Below are 11,823 nucleotides of genomic sequence, written 5' to 3' on the forward strand. Positions count from 1 at the left end.
GTAATAATCAACTTGAGAAAGTTCTTAAAAGATATGGAGTAACTCATAAAATCTCCACTGTTTATCATCCACAGACAAGTGGACAAGTTGAAAATACCAACCGAGCTTTAAAACGTATTCTAGAGAAAATCGTAGGATCAAATCCGAAGGAATGGTCCATTAAATTGGAGGATGCACTCTGGGCTTTTAGAACAACCTACAAAACTCCAATTGGAACCACACCTTTTAAACTCGTTTACGGAAAAGCATGTCATCTTCCAGTAGAAATTGAACACAAAGCATTTTGGGCTTTGAAGACATGTAATCTTGATTTACATGAAGCTGGACGTCTACGGTTAAGTCAACTAAACGAATTAGAAGAATTAAGACATGAAGCATACGAAAATTCGTTAATCTATAAAGAAAGAACGAAGAAATGGCATGATAAAAGAATCAGAAGTTCAAAAGAATTTAAAGAAGGCGACAGAGTTCTTCTTTTCAATTCACGATTCAAGCTATTTCCTGGAAAATTGAAATCAAGATGGTCTGGACCATTCATAGTCAAAAGAGTTTTCCCATACGGAACAGTAGAATTAATAAATTCAAATGAGATTGAATTTAAGGTTAATGGTCACAGAGTTAAACATTACATAGATAGTCCGATGGAAGTTGACAACGAAGTTAATCACAATTTCGACACCACAGCTAACTAAGTGTGGGGAGAATCAAGTCTTTTAAAGGATAATATGTATTTCTGTTAGAGTTAGATTTTCTGTTTTCGTGTAGTTCTCGAAAATGGAACCCGAATTGTCTTTCCCTAGCAGACCCTAAAGAACTAGTCTTCTCCCCCCATTCTGAATTTTAATTTTTTTAGGTTTTTCGAAATGAAGACTTCCTGTGAATTAAACCATGGTCTAATGCTACACGCTTTGATCACTAAACGGAATAATGACACCCTTCCAAGTGAAATAGTATCAGTAATCAGAGAAAAATTGGATGGATTAAGAAAAGAATCCAGATGCGAAGATAATAAGTTACAATTTGGTAAAGGAAAATCAAAATCCGCAGCGAAAAGAAGAGCACGACACCTTGAAAGATGTCACAAATGCGAAAAATGGTCACACGAAGGTAAATGTTCAAATAATCAAACCTATTCAAACACCGAATTTGTTACTTTATACAGAGATGGACCGTTCATATGTTTAGAAGAAAAAAACATTAAATGCTCGAGGTTACGCCTATGTAGCCTTGGAAAATCAATTAGTCCGACTATCTTATGAATGGGCTAGAGCATATCACTAAGAAATATATTTCACAGGTAAGTTTGTACAGTTTTTATTTTTATTTTTATTTTTAACCTTTTGATAATAAACGCTAATTTGTTCGCTATAAAGTATTAAATTGGTATTCAATAAAATTAGGTCTTGCGACCGAAATTATTGATATCATACAAAAACTTATTACATCACTGCGAAATTTAACGTTTATTCTTAAGGTATAAATATCTTTAATCAATCAACCCAAAATATTTCAAAAATTCATCATGAGTTAAATTAGGTCATGGAATCGAAATTACTTTACCGAAAAGAGGGGCGCATATTTTTGATAATATTTGATTGATTAAAGTGGGATAAAAGCCAAAAAGATTTTCAATTTTTTTTACCATATTTTTAAAATTAATATATAAATATTAAATTAATATTGTAAACTTCTTTAAAATTGTAAATATCTGAAAAATTAATATTTTTAATATAAGTTTGTATGTATAAAAATAAAAATATAATTTAAGTTTGGTGTAAATTTTTAATATGAATTTTTAATTTTATGCATTTTAAATTTAAGTTTGGTGTGAATTTAAAAACAAAAATTTACTTTATTTCGCTAAGTTAAAAATATGATTTTTAAAATTCGTCGTGAGTTGAAGACTAGGTCTTTGAACCGAAATTGCTTTACCCGAGGGAGGGACGAGAACTTTTATTATCATTATTTTTAATCTTATTGAATTAAAGTATGCCAAAAAATATTAAAAAACCCAAAAATCTTTGCTTTTAAAACCGCGCTTTGAATTGACAAATTTTAAAATTTTTTCGAGGGACGGACTAGGACATCGATTCAAAAAGCCCTCATCCTAAAAAGAAACAAATTTTTAAAATTTTATTAATTTTATGTTTTATAAAGTGTAAGGTTTTATATATATAAAAAAAAAAGTTCAAAACACTGTAGCCGGCACCCCCATGCGATCGCATGGGGTTTACACTCCAACCTCATGCGATCGCATGAGGCTGGAAATCAGGCCAGACACAAAAGGGCAGCGAGCTGTTCTTCAACACCACAACACACAAACACATACGAAAACACACTCAAATTCTCTCCAAATTTCACTAAAATTCACCGTAATTCGTCAAATTTCTTGCTCTAATCATGCATAGATTCGCATTCTTCAGCAAAAAGGTAAAAATTACACCCCTAAACTCTATAAATTCCTAGTTTTTGTGATAATTACCAATATTTTACCTAATGCAATTTTGTTAATTTCTAGTGTAATTAGTGATAAATTGTTAGTATTTTATGCATGTATAACCTAGATTGATGCTATTTAACATGATTTGAAGCCAAAAACTTCAAAAATTTTAGAAATCTAGGGTTTGTGTTCTTGAGCAATTTGGGGCTTTTTGATATAAACAGGTTATGGCCGATTTTTGTCATGAATTATTGCTAAATTGAGTAGTGTAACATGTTTAGGTAGTTAAATGATCCAAACATTGATCATAAACATGATTTTTAAAGATTAAAGAGGACTTTTTAGGTACAAAATTCATGAACTTGATTAATTTGATATATTTGCCATTTGAGACTTGTTTAATTATTAGTAATGACTATTTTGACATGTTATTTGAGTTAAATGCTTATGAACTTTGTATACATTTTCATATGTGCTTATTTGAAAAAGTGTAGAATTGTGAAAAATTGTGAAAATGTGTATAAGTTTAATTTTGATTTAACATGTTATTGTGATTGTTTTAAATTGTTATTTTGCTAACACTAATGCATATTTGGATGCACAAATTTTGTGTTTAATGTGTTTTACAGAAAGCCGATACTGGAGGTTAAGGATCATCATCATCTAGACAACCTGCTCCAGCTCCAGAACCAGAACCAGAAATGCAATATGAATCTGAACAACAACCACAACAGGAACCACAACATCATCCTGATCAGCACGTACCTTATTATGATCCGCTACAGTTACCTAATGAATTCACAGTATTTCCCCCGCATCCGCCTGTCGAATACCCAACAATTCCGGAACACACGTTACATCCTAATCTGAGATTCGATAGACGATGGAGAGATTACCCGGCATATCAAAGTAATAAATTTAAATTGGTAATAAAAGATGTAGAGGTGCCGAGGGTAATTTATTGGAATCCTTTGGAAACGGTCCATCTAGCTGACCGTGTTAGACAACATTTGGTACAAAGGTATGGCAGTTCTTCTTTTACAGATTGGGAACGTCTTTTCACCATTCGTAGACCTGTATATAAGGAATGGTGTGTTGAGTTGATGAGTACTATAGCATTAAATGTAGATGTAGATAGGTTAGATGATAGAAGTTTTCTTAGATTTATCCTTGGCGGTAGGATGTACAGAATGTCCATGATGGACATGGCCAGGGCATTACAGATTTACACTCCTAGTGAATTGCTACTACCCGATTGTATGAGTTTGATTTATCATGGTGAAAGGGTAGATAGGAACTTTGACGCTGACGCCGTTTGGAGGCGTATGTCAAGCTATAATGTTTTTACACTGGGAGGAAAACACTCCTACTTACATATTAACAAAGCCGAGCTTCGTGTGATTCATAGATTTTTGGCTAACTCGATTACACAGAGAGGTCACAATAAGGAGAAAATGACCTTACATGATTTATTTTACCTAAAGTGTATTCGAGACCTAAGAAGCTTTGTTAATATTCCTTACTGTGTTGGTTTTTATTTATTTAAAATGGTAGAAGGAATGCAGGACGGGAGTATAATAGGAGGAGGTATTTTTGTTACTCTCATTGGAGAGTATTTAGGTGTTGATAGGAACCAAGGGGGTCCATTACTAGGGGTGTTCATTTTCGGATATCCGAAATTCGGATATCCGAATTTTCGGATATCCGAAAATTCGGATAGTGAAAAACCCCATCCGAAATCCGAATCCGAAATTTCGGATATCCGATTTTCGGATATCTGAAATTTCGGATTCGGATATCGGATTATCCGAATATCCGATATTTTTAAGAACTTCCAATATTTTCAGATAATTTGGATATTTTTCGGGTATTTCGGATATTTTTTCGGATATTTCGGATAGTTTTCGAATATTTCGGATAATTTTCAAATAATTTTCGGATTTTTTCGGAATTTCGGATATTCGGATATCCGAAAATTTTGAAAACTCCATCCGATATCCGAATCCGGAAAATCGGATATCCGATTTTCGGATATCCGATTTTCGGATATCCGAATTTCGGATATCCGATTTTTCGGATATCCGATTTTTTGGATATTTTCGGATTCGGATTTTGGATAATTCGAATTCGGATTTCGGATTCGGATATTGTGAACACCCCTATCCATTACAGGTTTGTAGAGAATAGGATGAGACCATAGGATTGCGGGTTTATGTGGGTGCTAAGGTATTAAAGAGTAGATGCAACCAGGCATTGCCCTATGAAGGTAATCATTCTCAGGTAGAGAGAGGCTCAGACGAGGAAATGGAGGAAGCGGAAGACATTAGGGATGTCTTTCGAGATGCTATTCTTGACGTCCACGTTCGTATAGATGAGGAAGCAATGACGAGCGCGGCCAGACATAGTATGTACGAGCAGTGGAACTCCGAGCGAGTATACGAGGATTATAGGCGACGTCAACACGATAGCTGGTTAGTTCATTAGCACCAAATCATGAGCCAGCTATCATATCAGGTACCAAATAATTACGTACCTACTCGACCTGCTCATTTTCCGCCACACAACCCCGATATCCGACCACCCTTTAACCGGTATGACTATAACCAAGCCTATCAGGATACCTATAACCAACAATGGAACCCACCTGACGAGATGAACTGGAACCCCTATCCAGACTGATTTAGTTCCATTGGTTATTTTTATGATTTTATCTTTTTTACCTTTTTATGTTTAAACTTATGTTATTGGATATATTTATGTAATTTTTATCATTTTTATTATTATTTTGTACTAATATTTCACATTTAGGATTTGAAAGTGGGATATTAAGTCCCATTTCAAATTGCCATGCATGTTTATATTTGTATGTATGTATATTGTCGATTGTACAAAACAGGGTAAAACAGCGCATTTTCAAAGAATGGCATTAAGTTCAGCAAAAGCTAGTAATTTTGACGACAAAACGAAAAACAAATGTGATGAAACAACAAGACGGAATAAATAAATGATGTGCACCATTTATCATTCAGCAAACAAACGCCAATATGTTTGGAAACTTTGGTAAAATTTAATTATTTTTTCTACGCTAATCACCCTCAATAATTTAAATTGTTACTGATTTCTTACAAATGAGGGCATTGCAAGATCTTAAGTGTGGAAAGAGGTTAAATTCTTTCGGATTTTAAAAATTTTTAACTTATACACTTGGTTACCATTAAAAATACTAGTAACGCAGTAGTTGTATTAGAATCTAGTGCTCTCTGATAATAAAGAACAGCCCTAGTCTTATATACTGACTACCCAATTCTAGTAAAATTTTTCAAAATTTTCAATTAAATGAATTCAAAATCATGTTTATACATATTTATGAACGATAAAACTAGGTGTTAACACCGAAATTATTGTTACCTCGGAAAGGACATAAATTGAGAAACAAACCAAAATGTTAGAATTCATTTAAAATGGAATAGAGGACAATAAAAAGGCAAATAAAAGAAAATAAAAGCCAAGTGTGGGAAAATTTACCAAGTTATTTAAAACATAAGACACATATTTTTGTAACAAATAACTAAAGATACTTTTGTTTTGGACGATTTTAATCAGTTTTACCCGATTTACTGTAATATATTTGAAAGAAAGATGGATCTACACGATGAATCAATTCCATCGTTAAAAGGAAGTAAAGTCTTCCGAAAAAGAAACGCGCTTCTTGATTTAGGTCATGAAGTTGTCGTCCAGACCAGCGGTAGGTTGACGAAAAATCTAGAAAAGTCATCTCTAAAATCAGCAGGAAATCCACGGACCTCAGCATCAAACAGGGTCGCCAAGTGGTCAGACTTATCCTAACCATGAGAAGATCTGTCTTGTAAAATGGGGAGGACGCCGTGCAAATTAACTGGATAAGACTAATGAATCAGATCCCCAGAAAGGATAATCTCCTTTAAAAGATCAAAAATCAGCTATTAAGACTGATATTACTCAATCCTAGAGATTGACCTTAAAGATTGAGAATTACAAACTCATGGAATTCGATGATATCTAAACTCGAGCTTGAACGAGAAAATATTTTGATCAAAATACAAACCGATTTGTTTTCTAAAAACCCATTTTCAATGCGTTCATTACCATTGAACGTAAAATCCTAGGAATTCACCTGGAATTCATTAGGTCGCCTGAACCAAATCGGGTGTCAACCGTAAGAACGGTGGTTGCATAGCATGGTCGAAGACAGGACCTTGTGCCATATCGAAAAATCATAAGGGTGAGCTTTACTATTGCTCCTACCAAGGATAGTAATTGCATCTGACACGTTATAGACCATAATTAAAAGCATGTCAGGGGACATTGCCTTAACAGTTGCTTGTTCAACGCTTTCCTTTACAACCGGACGGTAGTTTACCGAAAGGTAATATACGGAGCAAGTATACTGGACGTGTTGCTTTCCCAATACAAGGTTAGCAAGTGGGTGACACAAAACCGCAAGTTTTGAGCTAAAATTTTCAAATCTGAAACCCACCAAACCCACAAAAATAATTTGTAAACACCGGTGAAGGGTTATTCTGGAAAACTTATCTAGGGTAAAAGCTAGATTTAATTTTCAAAAGATCAAATGTTTTCATAAAGATCCAATTTCCTTAAAGGATCTAAAATTTTTATAGTCATGTGGGACTGTAAACCACATCGTTACTACCATTGTTTATACCGCCGTAAAGAAATCACTGATGTACAAAGTGTGAAGAATAAAGAAGTGATTCTAGTATATTTCAAGACTATATTGCTTGAGGACAAGCAACGCTCAAGTGTGGGAATATTTGATAATGCTAAAAACGAACATATATTTCATAGCATTATCCCTCAAGAAAGACAATCTTTTAGTTGTAACTGTTCTATTTACAAGTGATATTCGTTTAAATAATAAAAGGTGAAGACAAAAGATAGATTCGACGAATTGAAGACGCAAACGACCAAAAAGCTCAAAAGTACAAAATACAATCAAAGTGGTTCCAATTATTGATAAGAAACGTCTCAAAATTACAAGAGTACAAGATTCGAAACGCAAAGTACAAGATATTAAATTGTACACAAGGACGTTCGAAAATTCGGAACCGGGACCAGAGTCAACTCTCAAAGCTCGACGCAACGGACTAAAAATTACAAGTCAACTATGCACATAAATAAAATATAATATTTAAATAATTCTTATAATTATTTATATATTATATTATTATTTATAAACCGTCGGCAGAAGAAACAAACACATGTGAGCTTCCCCAGCTGGCCATGCGATCGCATGGCCTTGAAGGGCAAAGCTCATGCGATCGCATGAGCCCCTTTTTCAGCTCACAGGCCTATAAATTTCGAGCTTTGGTGCACCATTTAACACATCTTTTTCTCTTCACTCATACGTAAACTTATATATATATATATATATATATATATATATATATATATATATATATATATATATATATATATATATATATATATATATATTTATTTATATTTTAATTTTAATTTTAATTTTAATCCTAATAATAAGGGTATGTTAGCGAATGTTGTAAGAGTGTAAGTCGAAATTCTGTCCGTGTAACGCTACGCTATTTTTAATCATTGTAAGTTATGTTCAACCTTTTTAATTTAATGTCTCGTAGCTAAGTTATTATTATACTTATTTAAGCCGAAGTAATCATGATGTTGGGCTAAATACTAAAATTGGGTAATTGGGCTTTGTACCATAATTGGGGTTTGGACAAAAGAACGACACTTGTGGAAATTAGACTATGGGCTATTAATGGGCTTTATATTTGTTTAACTAAATGATAGTTTGTTAATTTTAATATAAAGATTTACAATTGGACATACCTATAAATAACCATATACACTCGATCGGACACGATGGGCGGGATATTTATATGTACGAATAATCGTTCATTTAACCGGACATGGGAATGGATTAATAGTCTATGGAATTATTAAAACAGGGGTGAAATTATGTACAAGGACAGTTGGCATAATTGATAACAAAGTATTAAAACCTTGGGTTACACGCAGTCGATATCCTGGTGTAATTATTAAACAAAGTATTAAGACCTTGTTACAGTTTAAGTCCCCAATTAGTTGAAACATTTGACTTCGGGTATAAGGATAATTTGACGAGGACACTCGCACTTTATATTTATGACTGATGGACTGTTATGGACAAAAACCAGACGGACATATTAAATAATCCAGGACATAGGACAATTAACCCATGTGCATAAAACTAAAAATCAACACGTCAAACATCATGATTACGGAAGTTTAAATAAGCATAATTCCTTTATTTCATATTAAATTGCACTTTTAATTATCGCTCTTTTATTTATTGTCATTGTATTTAATTGCACTTTTAATTATCGTACTCTTTAATTATCGCAAGTTTATTTTATCGCACTTTTATTTATCGCAATTTCATTATCGTTATTTATTTTACGCTTTAAATTAAGTCTTTTATTTATTTAATATTTTACATTAGGTTTTAACTGCGACTAAAGTTTTAAAATCGACAAACCGGTCATTAAACGGTAAAAACCCCCCTTTATAATAATAACATTACTTATATATATATTTGTATTTTTATAAATTAAAACTAATATAGCGTTAAGCTTTGTTTAAAAGATTTCCCTGTGGAACGAACCGGACTTACTAAAAACTACACTACTGTACGATTAGGTACACTGCCTATAAGTGTTGTAGCAAGGTTTAGGTATATCCATTCTATAAATAAATAAATATCTTGTGTAAAATTGTATCGTATTTAATAGTATTTCCAAGTAAAAATAAAGCTATTTCATATACACCTCGCATAACATCAAAGATATAAAAATTAGACAATCAGTTAATATAATAAATTAGTTAATAAAATATGAATTAACATACTAAAACAAAGCCATGATCCAAACCTTTCCTGCTACAACTTACACACACATGACAATCGTCTCTGCCACACTATGAGGGAACACAGCACACCAAACCATACAATACACACAAACAGATAAACAATCACAATAAAAAAATAAACACATTACCAAAACCGATAGCAGAAGTCACATGAATAAATGGGTGAGAAGTAACTTACACAAACTAAGTCGAACCATTTCCATCTACGTGGGTTAAAATCAACACCTCCAATACGTTCAGCTGGTTCTATATTACCTATGAACTTATTGTAATAGTAACTATTAATGGATATAAAAGTATGTAATGTGGTTACTACAATATAGTGCAACTAACATAAGTAAAAAGACGATATACATTAAAAAAACTTACTCCAGAACAATATCACAAAATCCTTCTCCAATAACCTGCAATAAGAAAAATGAACTGCACACGTCAAGCTACATAAAATGGCAACTGATGATAACTGAGAGACTGATTCTGCAAATAAACATTAAACATACGTAGTATTACAAATGTTCTTATTCAAAATAATATTCTTCTAATTTAACAAATCTCAATCTATATACATATGGCAGAATGGCAGAATAAACCAATAATAATGGATTGAGGAAATATATATTATTGAGACGACTTAGAAATAGAAAACCATAAAGCCACCCAATTTGGAGAACATCTGAACATATATTATCAAGAAATTTTGTTACTACCTGCCATTAACATCATGAACGCAAACATTTCTTACATTAATCTAACAATAAAGTATAAATAAAAGAAAAAGGGTTTTTATACCTGATCTTATGCGAGGCGTATATGAAATAGCTTATATTTTACTAGGAAATACTATTAAATATGATACAATTTTACACAAGATATTTATTTATTTGTAGAATGGATATACCTAAACTTTGCTACAACACTTATAGGCAGTGTACCTAATCGTACAGTAGTGTAGTTTTTAGTAAGTCCGGTTCGTTCCACAGGGAAATCTTTTAAACAAAGCTTAACGCTATATTAGTTTTATCTTATAAAAATACAAATATATAAGTAATATTATTATTATAAAAAGGGAGTTTTTACCGTTTAATGACCGGTTTGTCGATTTTTAAAACTTTAGTCGCAGTTAAAACCTAATGTAAAATATTAAATAAATAAAAGACTTAATTTAAAGCGTAAAATAAATAACGATAATAAAAATTGCAATAAATAAAAGTGCGATGAAATAAAATTGCGATAATTAAAAAGTGAAATTAAATACAATGACAATAAATAAAAATGTGATAATTAGAAATGCAATTAAATATGAAAATAAAGGAATTATGCTTATTTAAACTTCCGTAATCATGATGTTTGACGTGTTGATTTTAGTTTATTCCCATGGGTTACTTGTTCTTTGTCCTGGATTATTTAATATGTCCGTCTGGTTTTTGTCCATAACAGTCCATCAGTCATAAATATAAAGTGCGAGTGTCCTCGTCAAATTATCCTTATATCCGAAGTCAAATATTCCAACTAATTGGTGACTTAAACTGTAACAAGGTTTTAATACTTTGTTTAATAATTACAACAGGATGTCGACTGCGTGTAACCCAAGGTTTTAATACTTTGTTAACAATTATACCAAGTGTCCTTGTACATAATTTCACACTTGTTTTAATAAGTCTATTAACTATTAATCCATTCTCGTGTCCGGTTAAATGAACGATTATTCGTACATATAAATATCCCGCCCATCGTGTCCGATTGAGTGTATATGGTTATTTATAGGTATGTCCAATTGTAAATCTTTATATTAAAATTAACAAACTATCATTTAGTTAAACAAATATAAAGCCCATTAATAGCCCATAGTCTAATTTCCACAAGTGTCGTTCTTTTGTCCAAACCCCAATTATGGTACAAAGCCCAATTACCCAATTTTAATATTTTTAGTCAAACATCACGATTACTTCGGCATTAAATAAGCATAATAATAAATTAGTTACGAGACATTAATTTTAAAAAGGAGGACATAACTTACATTGATTATTTATCGCGTAGTGTTACACGGACATAATTTCGACTTCAAAACCCGTAAAATAACCTTAACATAACCCAAACTAACTAATATAAAACTAACCTATACTATATATATATATATATATATATATATATATATATATATATATATATATATATATATATTATATATATATATATATATATTATTATATATATTATTATTACAAAGGGAGTATTATTTATTTTTTTTGTGTGTGTAAAACTCGGAAGAAGCTCGTTGCATTTATAGGACATTTCTGATTTTGGCTGCTCCGTGAGTGCGGAGGTTTAAGCCTTCACAGCTCCGCGAGTGCGGAGTTCCCTGGGCCAGCTCACCAATTTTTGGCCATTTGCTTGTCGACGTTTTATTTAAGGGTTAAGGCTACTCAAGGTCCATATACTTTTCA

The sequence above is a fragment of the Rutidosis leptorrhynchoides genome, chromosome 11 (genome assembly GCF_046630445.1).
Source record: "Rutidosis leptorrhynchoides isolate AG116_Rl617_1_P2 chromosome 11, CSIRO_AGI_Rlap_v1, whole genome shotgun sequence".
In the NCBI taxonomy this organism is placed as follows: domain Eukaryota; kingdom Viridiplantae; phylum Streptophyta; class Magnoliopsida; order Asterales; family Asteraceae; genus Rutidosis; species Rutidosis leptorrhynchoides.